Source organism: Zophobas morio, unplaced genomic scaffold, assembly GCF_036711695.1.
Source record: "Zophobas morio isolate AGI-343-1 ecotype UQ-CSIRO unplaced genomic scaffold, CSIRO_AGI_Zmor_V1 ptg000014l, whole genome shotgun sequence".
Classification (NCBI taxonomy): Eukaryota; Metazoa; Arthropoda; class Insecta; order Coleoptera; family Tenebrionidae; genus Zophobas; species Zophobas morio.
The window spans coordinates 7,189,708-7,205,505 of NW_026972119.1; the positions used below are offsets into that span (position 1 = coordinate 7,189,708).

Consider the following 15,798-nt stretch of genomic DNA (forward strand, 5'->3'; position numbering starts at 1 on the left):
AAAGCAATCATGGATTAAGCATTTCATTTTAAATTCAGTTAGTATCAAGTGGTACACGGTATTCGTATTTTGGGTTGCGTAAAAATAATTTTCAGAAGTAATTCTCTCGTGACTAACCCTGTATAATAATAATAATAATAATTAGAATCAGTATGTCAAGAACATTATAGTAAAATCCCCCTAACATTTTTTTTATTTTTAGCGTTTTTAAACTTTTTTACTTTAAAAAAATTGGTCGAAGTTTATTTCGATAGTACCTCCCTTGCCCTTGAAATATAGTCCAACAAATCCCACTTCTTGGAAAAATTATAATATTAGATTTTGCGATTTTTGTTTTGTGATAACCTCTATAGAGAAAAATCAGTGGTATAAATAACATTTCCACAGCCTCTGCGCTGAGGGGTACAAATCCCATGGAGACCCGGTCCGCACAAGTGCGGACAACATGAAATGTAGTGCATTTATTTAAAACGGGAAAAATGCTTTCTCAGTTTGTCAGTACATGCTTAACTTCTGCTGTTTATGTTTATACTTCGAAAGAATTCGATTATTGTTAGCACGTTCAGCCGCAACATTTGTATTAAAAGAAAATTAAATTTGATTGATTTTATCTCTCCGTTGATGAATGAATTAAGCACACTGTATGATGTATAGCGTAAAAATGTATAAGTTTGAAGAACGTTTATAGGATCACTTTGTAAGATGACGTCATCATCCTTGAGTAGGGGCATAAATGGACAAATTTTAACTAACGGTGCTTTCGATAACCTTAAAATATTTCCCAGATTTTACACCATTTTGTTTATAATTTCAAAGGTAAAGTATAAAATCCTTAACGATATACACCATGCTTACGATAACCTTAAAACTTTTGCAACATTTCAAAGTTAAATTTTGAAGTGCTACACATTGCGGTTTTTTTTCTGTATGTCTAGGGTAAGAACTTAAACGTATTCGTCGACCGTGCATGCAGGAGTATGTTATTTTATAAAATTTTAATAACATTTACTAAAGTAAATTTTGAAGAGGAACCCATCTTGATAAATGTTATTATGTTACTGGGGATAATTAGCCAAATTTTGGTTAGTGTTTTACCATCCTAATAAACATATAAAATTTGACAACAATCGGTCCAATAGTTTCGGGGCAGACAAACGGAAACGGGCGACCTATTTTTTCAAACTCTAGGGATCATGAAACGTCAAAAAAATATGAAAATGTCCAGTCGCCCAATGGGCTCGATTGCAATATTTGTTTAGCTTACGCTCGGGGTTGTACCGAATAACATACAGTAAAATTATTTTCATCTATTCCTTATTCAAAAGAAATTCAACGCCTAAAAAATTCAAAACGCAACTAACAATACAATTTCGTGCCAGTTTTTGATATTTTTTATTTTTTTGTTTAATTAAAATATAGTTAGCCGTTTGTCCTTGATAATGTGGAAATAAAAATCAATTATTAGGTTAACATTAAACACAAACAAATGGAAACAAGAGCTCTGAAAAATTAGTTTAATTAACTTAATTTTTATGTATTACACTATACCTTAAATGGCTTTACACCAACTTTTTAAACATTCGTTTGTTGCAGAACTCAAAATTTTATAAAAGGTAAGTAGTTTTTTATTTATTTTTTATTATTTATTATAGCTTTCGTTTTAAATTGTATTCTTAAATGTTTATTGAATTTACTTCCTGTCTTGGGTAGGACAAAATAAACACATCACTTTTTAAATAGTAAATGTTCGTGCATGAGGTGGCTAATATATAACAAATCATTTATCAGAAGGAAGCAAAATTGTATAATACCGGTAGGTACCTAAAAAACCTGTAGTATCTATATATTCAAATAAAAGTACAGTAAATAAAAAATGAATCTAGTATTTTTTAACGATGAAACAGACTACTTCCTAAATTTCTCGTAACATTTAAGCAAAACACAGTATATAATATTACAGATTCTTGCAAATTTACTTGAGCTAATTTAAGGTTTCATTACATTTTCCTTCGGGTTAAATTGTCAGATTAATTATCAATTGCCACGGTTAATAAAATGTAACAGAACTCCTCGGAGGTAGGCAAACAGCCTATCGTCTTTAATGCGAACCTGTTAATAGGGTTAAGTTCCAAACTAGAAACAATTATGAATATTGGAGATGGCGTCTTCAAATATAGGCATACCGCATCAGGAGTAATTATGTGAGGTCATAAATATAAAAAATTGCCTAGGCGTACATATAAAAAACATACGGTCCCAAAGCAAAACATCATTTGTTATTAACGTAGAAAAATTTTACAATATGTATGAATCCGTTGGGTGCAGTTAAATAAAGAATAACATACGAATAACTGTCCTGGCTGTTAATATTTTGCTTTAAAGCGCTTTAATGTGAAAGGTAGAGTAGATATTTATACAACCAACTATATAAAGTCGCATCGGCATATTGTATTATATTTACTAATTATATATCTATTTTTACGCTCACTGCACCGTGAAATTCATTACGCAAATATAATCTAGCGATCCTCTTTGCCGAGATTTTTTACGGCAGCTTTAAGCTGCGTTTGTCGCGAGCTTCGAGCGAATATTCGATTTTCCTGCTATTGCTTGATAAAAATATGTCAAACCGTGGTGACTGTCTTGTTAACAATGAAAACCATCTGCCCGGCTTCTCTCTCAGACAATGGTTGATTTAAATGAGGCAGGTCAGATATTTGAAGTCTTTGTGTTGATAAGTAACTATACACTATTGTAGCCCGCAGAAGAGTAATTGTCTTGACTAATGAGAATGACCACAGATGCGAAACAATTAACCGAATCTTACAATCGACCTATTATTCTTGTCCAGGGAGAGATAACGAGCATTTACTGTAAATTCATTTCGCAGATAAACCAGTGCAAAGCAAAGATTCGAGGGTTTCCGCAAAAAAATAATGCGTTAATTGAGGAAATCGTTAAGTCCTCCGAGAAGTTCAAAGGCGATCTAAATTTTGCACCTTTTCAACGGATATCTTATTCATGGAATTTTTCACTGTCACTTCGGGTTCAGGTTTGTAATTCAAACAAATTAACGAAGTTTTAATTATCTCAGCTCTAATTTATCATAAAATAATAAGGGTTTGGTTTGATTTGTTCGTTGGTTTGGGCAATAATGTGGCGATTTTATTGTAAGGAGAATCCGGAGGCTGCCTTTGATCGTAAAAGCACGTATAGTGATTTTAATGTCCCTCACTCTGTATAATTCATGGTCGAATTAATTTATTTCTTCGATGTAGGTACTGTCAGATTTATGGGATCTTTAAGCAGAAAGAAATTTTATTGCGCCACAGGTTTTATTCGGTGTAAGTGAATACGTTTTTTTGAATTTAAAATGGAACTTTGGGTTGATTAAAATGCATCTTCGGCTCAGATAATTGAATTATTAAATTTTATGTGGTCCGTGATTCTCCTAACATAATACAGCGTTTTTAACGGTCTTAATAAAATACTCCATTAAATTTGCTTTCAAGCAATGCTATTCTGGGTCATTATATTTGATCTAAAACGTTTGATGGTGATTCCTTTTTAGAGGTGAATAAAATTCTATAATTTTATGACACTTTATATTTCTCACAGTAAATTGTGCCATTATGTTGTTGAGCCACTTCAGTTCCAACCTTTTGCTTCACTACACTTACAATTCGAGGGTCCCCTTTTAAAACAATTACTGCACCGCTTTTGTAAGTGAAAAAGTTCCTTGCAAGTTGAAATTATTGTCCCAGTTGAGTAATAAAAAATCAAATTTGCTGCTACGCACCCTTCCATACTGTTCCAATTTTATGTTTAGAAAATGAACCTGAGCCGTATCGAAGAATTTACGTTAGCGATAATATTATCAGTAGTGTCACAAAGGGTGACGAGAGCGAAGTGCAGAGATGGTTCCAGGGGGGTGAGGTGTGAACTTATCGCCTGGATAACTCCTAAAAGCCACCACTCGCTTTTCATGTTTAATGCAATACGTCGGCCTGAGCAATCAACCAGAAGAAGTGGTTGACTACCGAAAAATCCACCCTTCAGTGACGTACACAATGCAGAAGTCATTAATAAGGCAAAATGGGCATGCAGCGACTTCATGTGCGTCGAGAGAGTCGTTTTCGTTTTTAATAAAAACACAAAAAAGAATCCGGTTTCAAGATGCCTAATGTACACCATCCGTTACAAGGTGAATATACAACAAGCTACAACGAAGGCATCAGCAAGGTAATTTATCTGTTTGGAGAAGGCAATGAATTGATTCCCTCTCTGGAAGGCAAGATCAACAAATGCATTTGATTCAATGAAAAAGGATAAGGGTTTGGAGTTGTTGACAGGCTGTTTAAAAATGGATGAGCGCATTTGTTAACTCCTACTATACCTACTAACTAAAACCATTACATTGATAAGAAACGTAGTGGAGCGTGAAAGTATCGGGGGCAGAAGTTCTTCGTTTGCGATAACATTTGCAATGGATGTGGCAGCTTTCGACCGTAAGGGTTACCACAAGAGCTTCCGCTTGATGTGGAGTATAAAGTCCGGCAAATGCCTATTCGAATTCACACGAAAATGCTGAATTGACTCTGAGATCCCGCATTATCACCCTCGTCGCAACTAGTTTACAACTAGAACTAGGCTAAAGCTCTCCAGCAACTTTTCAATTGATTTAAGAAGTTGAGCGTTATTGCCAGAATGTGGGAGATGTGTTCGGGATATGCAAATGAAATTATTTTCTGGATCTGCGCTAATTGATATTTTGCATGATAGTTGCTTGCAAAAGCTTTAACAAGAAAAAGCTTTACGCTCGTTAACCGAAATGGGTTTGTCGCGCTTTGATTGCCGCAAATGCGGGAGTCAGAGGACTCTTCATACATCATAGGGCCATACCTGTTACGTCACTAGCAGGATATCAACACTTGACCTGGAAATACTCGCTGATATATTTATAATTACTGAAGTATTGTGAAATTCATGAAAGCGTCATTGTAGAACGGTAATTAAAAAATACATGGGATAAAAGTGTAACAATATTATATGTATATTGATCACAGCATAATTTTAGTTCTTGTATTTAGGAAAATAAAGTTTGAGTAACATTGGCCATCGTTTGAGAAGGAATTGTCAGCAAATTGTGTCAGACATTTGTAAAATATGTCATCACTGAAGTACGAATACGTTGCATTAGAACGAAAATAGCTTATTTTTCAAAAGGACCAAAAATGTCATGACTTATATGGTTTTCAAAATTTGACAGCCTGACCAATGTTCGCTATAGACGATTGGCTGCTCATGTGATTTTGAATTAACTTTAATGTTTTTTGAAGGTATGAAATCTTCTTTACTAGAGAAGTCATATTTTTTTTATTTATAATTATATATCAACATAATTTGTAATCAAGTCATCCTTGGAATTGAACCAATGTTTTCTCTCACATAAGTGTTCAATTCTGCGTCATAGAAAAGTTTTTAATAAAATTAAGTTTAATTGTCCATAATGTTGTAAACTTAATATTTGAAATGAACATCAAAAAAGGTAAAAACTGAAATCCTTATAATTTTTTTTGTATTAATCTGTTTCTCTGTCAGTTTAATAACTGGTACATGAAACGACCCTTTCAATCTTACTTTACTTCTTTACATTAAAAATAGTTCTTTTCAAAACTTTGAGTTTTAATTTAAAAATCGCGTTTCGTTCAACTGTTTATAAAATTGAGTCGTATTTTCGAAATGGACAGTAGGGAAATGATGTGTGGCTTGGGATGAATTCCGAGAATTTCCCAACAATATCGTCAATTATCTTGGTAATTTTTGCAACTCAATACAATGCTATCTGACAAAGTTCCGAGAAACCTCGTCTCTACAAAGAAGAAAGGAAGTGGTAGGTCGAAAGGTAAGAAAACTTCACAAAATATTATAAAAGTCAAACAAATAATAATATACAACATCCATACGACAAAGATTTAACATTTCACTTTCCTTATCAACTATCATATTATGTGCAAATATCATAAAGTCTAATTTGCATGTCGGGTTGATTATTATTATTAGTGGTTTTTGGACACATTTGATGTCGGGCTTTTCGGGAAAATCTTAGACGAAACCTGGTTTCATTTGGTTGGCTACATTATTTCTCAAAATATGAGAATATGAAGAACCGAAAATCTACATGTTTATGTTGAGATTTGTCTTAAAATCAAAAACTTCGTGGTAGGGCTTCATTTACTTAGCAACGGATAGTAGGCATATTTTTTTTTAAGGTAATCAATAATTCTGATTATTCAATGTAATCATCTTGAGGCTAACCTACGTCTGCTAGATGTTAGCAAAAAACTTTGTGAGATTTTATGCCACAACTTCACGATGTTGAAATAGAAGTAGGTTATTTTACAAGATAGAACTAGAGCGCATTCGGCTAGAACCACAATAATAATATAACGGGATTTTTTGACAATTAGATCATTACTCAAAATACAGAGAATGTCAGGCCTAAATAACACTGTTTATTGAACACCTGGAGAAATTAAGGTTAGGAATAACAGAAGAAATTAGCGACATAAACAAAAATGCAAAAATTTAATTTTATTTATTTAATGAAGTTAATTATTCTTGTATCAATTTTTTTTTAACTTCACAATTATTTAACTAAAACTCTTATCAACAAGTGTCTGCCATTTTTGTTTTTACCTTTATCATTTTGAAATATTTATCAGTGTGGTTACCGTGGTGTGGTGTAATCACAATTCTTTTCAAAGATGACTTGATTACAAATTATGTGACATGTCGTTGAGGGAAAAAAATTTGGTTGAAACAGCAGTTTCAAAGTTAAATTACCAAAATCTTGTTATTATTTTTTTTCCAAAAATCTAGATGTCAATCACAATGCGGAATCATAAATCACAAGTGCAGGAGCATCTTAACAATTACTGCTTTAAATTATTTCATATTTTCGTTGAATATGAAAAAGATCTCCAAGTTCGCCTCTGTCGTTTGTAGTTTGTGGACATTTTTATTACATAAATAATTTCCGAAACTACTGGATTGGTTGCTGTGCCATTTTAGAAGCAATTTAAGACTATCGTATGTATACATACTTTTGTGATAAACACTAACCAGAGCTTGTCTGATTACTGATTACCTTTACTTAGAACTGTATATAAATTTGCTTTATGAACCGATTTATTATAAGAGTAACATTTACAATTTATTACGATATTTACATTCGGTATGTGTAGTTTTTCTACTTCATAGAAAAGGTTTCATGAAGCTATTTCCAATTTTCAGATTTTTACTTCCCCAACGAATGTTAAGAAAGTATTGTAATAGGGTCCAGCTGGCAAATGGCTACTTTCATGTTTTTTCAACGTCTCATGACTCCTAGAGTATGAAAAAATAGATCCCCTGTTTCAGTTTGGCTGGCGTCTATCGTCTGTTGTGTCTCTAGCGATTTTTTTTATCAATAATCTTAGAAACTACCGGACCGATTGTTGTCAAATTTTATATGTATATAGCTTTGTCATGAACATTATGTAAATGGTAAAATGCTAATCTAAAATTTGTCTGATCATCCTCACCAACAATGTGATGACGTCAGCTTAAAATTTTGCGTAGTAATTCTTATTTAAATTTTATAAAATAACATACTCCTACACGTGGAGGACAACAATCTTCTGAAAAATTAGGCAATATGGAGAAGATCTTCCTTATATAAATTTACCGAAAACTGAACGCTCTGTAATTTAACCTGTCAAAAACAGAGTTGTTTGAGATTCGAAAGCTGTCATAGATTTGATACCTCTAATTCAACAGTTTCAGTTTACATTATTTCTATAATCAATAACTTCTGTGGTTAATGATGTGAATAATTTGTTATATGTATTATAATAAATGTATTTACCTGATAAATCACAATTTTTTTAAGAAGGTTTATTTTAATAGAGTGATTCTTAAAAATACACAATATATTCATGTGAAAGTGCAGTAAAATGTATTTACACAGTGACCTGATGACCATTTGACACAGCTACCCATTTTTGTCGTGATTTAGGTAGATCTTGTGATTGTCTCCAACAGAGGTTTGATATACTTCTCGAAGACATAGGATAATTTTTTCAAAGGCTGTTTTGATCAAAATTCTTTTGACTGTGCTATTTTTATAAAGCATTACAAAAATTCCTTGAAGATAATGACGTGGTTCATTTCATAAATTGGTACTGCTCACCGCTAGATTTTTTATTTTCTTTCAATTATATGCAATTACGAATTATTGTGAATTCTTACCTTTAATATTAGATTCATAAAAGAATATAATTTGATACACTGTTATCGTAAGGGTGCAAATTACTTCTAATCAAATCAGTAATGAAAAATACACCAGTTAATGTAGTAATAAATATATATGTATACTATTACGATTTTATTTCAAATAATGAACATATTAAAAACTTCTGCAAGAAGACCATTTTACCTATGTACGGTAATACTAATAAAGTTGTTATATAAAATGCAGTGGTTATCCATCTTAAATTAAACAACTACATTCGACTTTATAAACTGGGCAGTCTAAGGTAACATTTACAAATGGCAGAATACGAAAACAGCTTGGGATTTTCGTTAAAGTGATAAAGTTCATCCCTAACAAATATGATCGGTTGAATCAGCGTTAAATGAAGCTTTTTATATGTTCTACATGACTGTGTCTTTCTGGCTTATCTAGACACATAAAGCTTTTACCAATGTTACGTTATCTTCAGTCTTCACCAAGAACTTAAAGCTTACCTCGACAAAAATAATTTATAATATTCATTTCTTTGTATAACAAAAAGTTTTTTAACAAGCTTAATAGTTATAAAGAAAGGGTAGAATTTAAATCTGCGCATTAAAGGAAGCGTGTGCCAATGAGTATTTTAATTTTTATTTATGTAATATTTTTTTAGTTGACGTCATCAGCTTTTGAAGTGGATAAATAAACACAATTTATCTGATAACAACAAATTAGTGTTTGAAATTAATTAACAATTCGTGTAAAATTTTCACTTCACACACACCATGGAAAGCCTTGTAATAAAATATATAGTATACAAAATGAAGCATAAGATTTTCAGAACGGAGTCGTAAATCAATGAATTTTGTCTGTTAAAATCCAAAGTCTGTAAAGTAAGTAATCTAAACAAATTTACAGCCTATAAAAGCTCCAACAAAAGAACAAGACATATTTTTTTTCTATAACGTCTAGCAAAAGTCAGTTTTTGCCATCGCCCTAGACAACGCAAGCAGACGTTTGTCGAGGAACAATCGACAAAATGCTTTGTCGACGTTACATTGGAATAAAACTAATGCTCTTTTCAAACAAAAGCAGCAGTCTTCTCGATCTTTTCTTTGCGATTTTTAAAGGATTTTGTTGCCGACTTCAGTTATACTGGACGGTGACTTAATTCTAAACCATAGGCCTCCAACGTGAATTTGAATAATCGGGAATGTTTTCTCTCTAATTATTTTGCATTAAACCTGTAAGGGAAGCAGTTGAGGGGATTTAGAAGATGCTTGATTTTATTATTTCATTTTAAATTATTTTCTTTTTGAAATTACGGAATTTATTTAGTAAATTCGGTAATTTGTTGAACGTTGCTATACTAGGGTGGAATCTAATAGGACGGGAAACCCCTGCACTGCTTGGAACTGTCGAAAATTATCGACAATTCCCTTGCAATAATTATTTTATTAGAGAAACCAAGTAAGTGTTAATAAATAATGAAATCAATTAAAGTTCCAATTTTTATATTCAAGAATCAAATGAAGAAAGGTTCTTTCTTATTCGTAATATAAATAATTAGTAAAGAAGGATTTATGAATTTTGAAATAGATAAAGAGCCTAGTTTTGTTGCTTTTTAATAAATGTAGATTTACAATATTACTGTAAGCATCGTACAATTGAAAATAAAACGAATTAGAGTTGGATGTAGGACCATTTGTGTAAGTGTAAGTTACTAATTGAAAGCACATTTAGTAGGCAGTAAAATCAAATTATGGTAATTTTAATACATGTTGCAGAAAAAAGTTTATGACCATAATAGGAGAGTATGGAAATAGCACAACTTCAGATTTCCAATGAATACCGACCGTAAGTGAAGCAATTTGTGTGTGTTACCTAAAAGATTTCTTTTCATCAAACTCAAAAATCAGAGTACTTAATTTCATTCCCTGAGCATAAGCTAAGCAAGTATTTACTGTAATCGAGTTCATCAAGCGATTCGCTACTTTTATGTTTTCTCGATATTTCATGACCCCTAGTATACGAAAACATAGGCCTCTCGTTTCCGTCAGTCTGTGTGCCGTCTGTCGTCTGTCCGCGTCTATGTAAATTTTTATTAGACAGATAATATTCTAAACTACCCGACTGATCATTGTCAAATTTGTACATACATTTTTTATTGACTCTTAGTAATAGAAAATCCATCAATTGAATATGGGAACTTAGTGGGGGTATTTTTGCGGGAAAATGATACGAAGAAACATCTTTTTTATTAATTTTAAATATAATTATTATTATTACACCAGTGCACGATTTTGTCAAGATTGGTTTGCAAATGTAGGGTATCGCCAATACAAGAAAGAAATTTTAGAGTGTATTTTGAGATCGTCAGCATAAGCAAAAACCGGACAACTGAGAGATAATAGCAAATCATTTACGAATATGTGAAGAATAACCGTCCAAGATTAGAACCTTGCGGAACACCGCAATTCGATGTAAATAAATAGAACCAGAAGCCATTATGAGGAATCGAATTGATGCGATTGTCGATGTAAGAGTGCATTGATTGTAAAAATGAAGTCGAAGAACCTAAGTTACTAATTATCAATTTGACCTTTGGTTAGTATCTGACTCAACACAGACAAATTGGTATCAGTGGATCTAACTTTTACGAAACCATGTTTGTATGGCGATATGGAGGGGTGGACATTATAATAAATTTGTTTGTATAATATCTGCTCCACCACCTTTGAAAAGTTCGATAAAAAAATTGGGCGACAGTTGTTGAGAATTTGAGAACTGCTTTTTTTAAATATGGGGGTAACTCTGGCAATTTTCGAATGCTATGGGTAAGCGTTTGTTTTTAAGTACAAGTTAATTGTTATGGAGAGCAGTAGGGCAAAAGCTTGAGACTGAGTCATCACCGGGTATCAATTTATTAAGGAAGTTTTTCATTATCAATGTTAGTTCGTTCTGACTAAGTGGGGAAACTGAAAAATTTGAAGAGTTTTCGTAAGTTGGTGAAAAGAATGTCGACGAGTCATTAGTTTGTGCATTTACAATATCTTCTGGATCAGTGTATTTATTATGCTGCTCATCAGTCATATAATTATTGGGAATTCTAGGCATACCTTTTTTGATGTTTATGAAGTTTCGTACACCAGAAGGATTTAATTGTAAGTTAATCTCCACTTGGTTGAAACAGCGATGATATGTACTATTTAATATCTTCAGCTATTGGCAACTAACGTTCAAGTTCCATTGTAAAATTTTTGTTGTTTGCAAGAACCGGGTCAACTGCTGATTACAGTATTATGCTGTACGAGTAAAAGGGAATCGCAAACTCATGGGAATTTTGAGTATTTAAGAATGAGATTGAAAAGAACACAGAATGGTTTCGCAAATACGAGTGCACAGTCTTTTAAAATAAAACTAGACATGTTATTATCAACACCTAAAGTAACAGAGTCTTCAGCTCTTTCTAATTATTTTAAGATGTCATCAGAGCGGTAAAAGTTTTGAGAAGCTGATATTATTGATGATTAGGATTGTCGTCAAACAGAGATTATCCTGTGATTGCTTGTTCTCAAGAGTTACTCAATCGGTACTTATTTTAGTGAGATTGACTTTACAAAATTGTGAGTTTTTCATTGTCGTACTACCTTAAATTGTTACTTACATTGTAGTGATTAGTTTTTACCAGCTGATAACACAGCCGCAGTCGGTGGTTATTTCCCGAAAGGAAAAGGTGTAATATTAGCATTTTCTTAAATACCTGATAGTCATGGCCGAAACTGCATCTCAATTCTCAGTTAAAGACCAAACAATTGTGATGAATGCAGTAAGTGAATTAAAACTTACTGACTATGTGACTGCGATTGGTAATCTGATGACTCCTAAAGATATACTTTTTGCAACCCATATGGTCAACGTTCGGGTTTGTATTTATTTGAGTAATGAGGCACTTGTAGATCAAATAGTATCTGAACAACCTGCACTCATTATCAATGGAATTGAAATTAAAATTCGTCGGTTATTAAACCTAGCTAAACGCATCATCTTATCTAATGTGTGTCTGACGATTCATCACTCCATTGTTGAGAATCAAGTAAAAATGTTGGGGTTTACAGCTGTCTCGCCTATAACTTTTCTCAAAGCTGGTATCCAGAACAGTGCTTTTTCACATGTGTTCAGCTTCCGTGGACAAATCTATGTACAATCTTCATCTGTCGTGTTTAAGTATGAGTCACTTTGCAGTTGACTGTCCTAATCCTATAGTTCTCCCCTCTGAAAACGCCAAACAATCTGTAGACCTTGTTCAAGTTTATCCCAGTAATAAACGACAAACTACTAATAATGATCCAAATGAAGTAACTCCTTTGGATCTGATTCAAATATTCCGTGATAAAGATGCTCGTGAAAAGAGAAGGCCCAAAAAAAATGAAAATTAGTGACGCACTTGAAAGTATCACACCTACATCTGAACTGTTGTCACCTGCTAGATCATTCGGGGGTACAGTATTCCGTCGACTTCAACCAGTTCGTATGGATAAGGAGGTAGCAACGTCATGGATCTTGTTAACAAATACACAACTGATGTTCAGGGAATGTTAAATTTTTTATATGATGTATTCCCTCTTGTAGAACACAAAAGCATCAAAAACAAATGTTTAAAAGCCCAACGTAAACTGAAAAAGTCATACGCAAACATCAACTGATGCCGTTCCTCCAACAGAGTCGTTTCTAATTTGTCCTCTTCAAGATGATTACTAATAGTAATAAACTTTCTCAAGCATTCTGTAACCCTTTAATAGCATATACTAACATAGCATCTTTGCCTGCAAAATATGATGAATTGTGTTTTTTTGTTGCCTCGAATAAACCGGCTATATTTTTAATCACTGAAATTTGGTTAATTATAGCAATACCCGATTCTCTATAGTCTTTACCAGGTTATTCAATATACAGAGCTGACCGAAAAGGTAGATGTGGTGGGGGTGTATGTATCTATGTTTCTCATTCGATTACTTCTGTATTCAAAGTCACTCTTCTTGATGTCAGCATTGATAAGATCGAAATTCTCTTTCTAAACTTCAAAATTAACACTTGTTCGCTTCTACTTGGTTGTATTTATAGGCCTTCATCTAATGTTATTAAATATGGCTTAGTGTTATTTCTCTCTGTATAGCTTATCTGAAAACTACACTCATTTATTGCTATTTGGGGATTTTAACATGCCCGAAATAAATTGGACGTCTTGTCTGTCAAATTCTCGCTCCACTTCGGAGCAATTGTTAGCAAAATTATTGCAGAACTCACATCTTGTTCAGATGGTAAATCAATCGACGAGGTATAGACAAAACCAAGATGCATCAAGAGTAGATCTTATTCTATCATCCGACGAAATTTTGTTCACGAACATACGTACAGTATTTGGATCCGATTAGTAAATCGGTCCATGTAGTTATCTCAGGAGAACTACAGTTATGCTACAAAGTGAAAAAATTGGTCTAAAGAGTTTAGACAGTACTTCCCTCGCTGTCGGAAACTTGACGACTGCATGCCTATTGTGTTTTTTTTTCACATTACATTTTTGTAGTGGGAATTTAAAAAAAAATTGTGATGACGTCATCAACATTTTTGCAAGGACACGTATATCAGTTGGGATAGATGTAGTGTAATACTAAGAATAAAATTATTGTATTCCCAAATTTTCGGGAAAATGAATTGGGTCGTTTTGAATATTGATTTCTTATAATCAATAAAATAACGAAACAATTTACTCAGGTATACGGCGCCGGTGTGTAATATCTAGAGAGCGGATTTCTGTCGGGCTAGGCAAGGCCAAACTCGGTACGGCTCGTACGGGATGCGAATTTATTGCGATTGCGGACTGCACTTCGTTTATTTGAGATTAGAATAAAGCTGTTTCGTTGCACTCTGCTGTTAATTCCCGTTCTCATTTACTTAGCCGTTTGATTAATAAATCGTTAATTATATTTATGGAATTAGCACCGATTAAACGTGACGTAGCCCGACAAAAATCCGCTGTCTGGTAATATGAAAGGCAACTGAAAATCGTTTATGTATAAACATTCTTAATTTAAGATGACAAGCGTAACAGCATACGTGAGAGTCAAACAGAGAAACTGTAAACAAAACGACCATCGGTTTTATTGCTTCGACTTCCGCTTATTATATAAAACATTGGGTTTTATTTTAATTCTTGACGGTGAAATTCACAATTGGTTGATTATAAACATGTCTATTCCACATTCGCGGAACCAAGTGAGCGCATAAAACAAATGCAGGTCTGTAATGTTAAAGTCGATGTAAATAAGCGTGCTACCCTTATGTTTCAACCGAGTTTTTCCTTTAACAAATTTTGTGTCTACCAAATTGGGTTGGTTGGGGTGTAATACTAATAATAAGTGTTGCCTTTAATTTAATCAATAAAATAAATTGACTTCATTAATTTTTTTGAACCACCCCTTAAGAAAATCTAAAAAATATGAATGGAATGATATATCACAAGTACAAACTCATCATATTTTTTGCATTTTAGATAGGATTTATTCAGCAAAATTTAAGGGTGACGTCGTCAATTTTTTTAGGAGGGATGAACAAATACATTTTGAACAAAAGTTTACCATGCTTATAATAACTTTAAAATATTCCCAAGATTTCAAAGCATTCGGTTTTGTAATTCCTGATTAAATCGATAAAATAAATTCACGCCTTCATTAATTTTTTTGAGTCACCCTGCATATGCAAATCCAAAAATATGAATGGAACATTTTAGATACGATTTATTCGGCAAACTTTTGAGCTGACGTCATCAGTTTTTTGTAGAAGATAACCAAATATATTTTGACTAAAAATTTATTATGCTCTCTATATCCTTAAAACATCTGCAAGATTTCAAAGCATTCGGTTTTGTAGTTCCCGATTAAATCAATAAAATAAATTTACGCATTCATTAATTTTTTTGAGTCACCCTGTATATGCAAATCGAAAAAAATTGAATGGAATGATAAATCACAAGAAGAGACTCACCATATTTTGTACATTTTAGATAGGATTTATTCAGCAAAATTTTGTGGTGACGTCATAAATTTTTTAGGGGGGACGACCAAATTCATTTTGATCAAAAATTTACCATGCTTATGATAATTTTAAAATATCTTCAAGATTTCGAAGCATTCGGTTTTGTAGTTCCTGAGTAAATCAGTAAAATAAATTTACGCTTTCATTTATTTTCTTGAATCACCCTGTATATGCAAATCCAAAAAATATGAATGGAGTGATAGATCACAAGTACAGACTGATCATATTTTGTACATTTTAGATATGATTTATTCGGCAAATTTTCGAGCTGACGTCATCAAGTTTTTGGAGGGGATAAGCAAATATATTTTGACTAAACATTTATTATGCTCTTTATAACCTTAAAACATCTGCAAGATGTCAGAGCATTCCGTTTTGTAGTTCCTGATTAAATCAATAAAACATATTTACGCATTCATTAATTTTTT

At 32.7% G+C, this 15,798-nt stretch overlaps 1 protein-coding gene across 1 annotated transcript in view; it reads right to left on the reverse strand.

Moving 5' to 3' along the window:
* The window catches only part of LOC135129243 (synaptic vesicular amine transporter), a 101,629-nt gene that overhangs the window by 50,194 nt on the left and 35,637 nt on the right, over nucleotides 1-15,798 (reverse strand). The gene's annotated exons all lie outside the window — the stretch shown is intronic.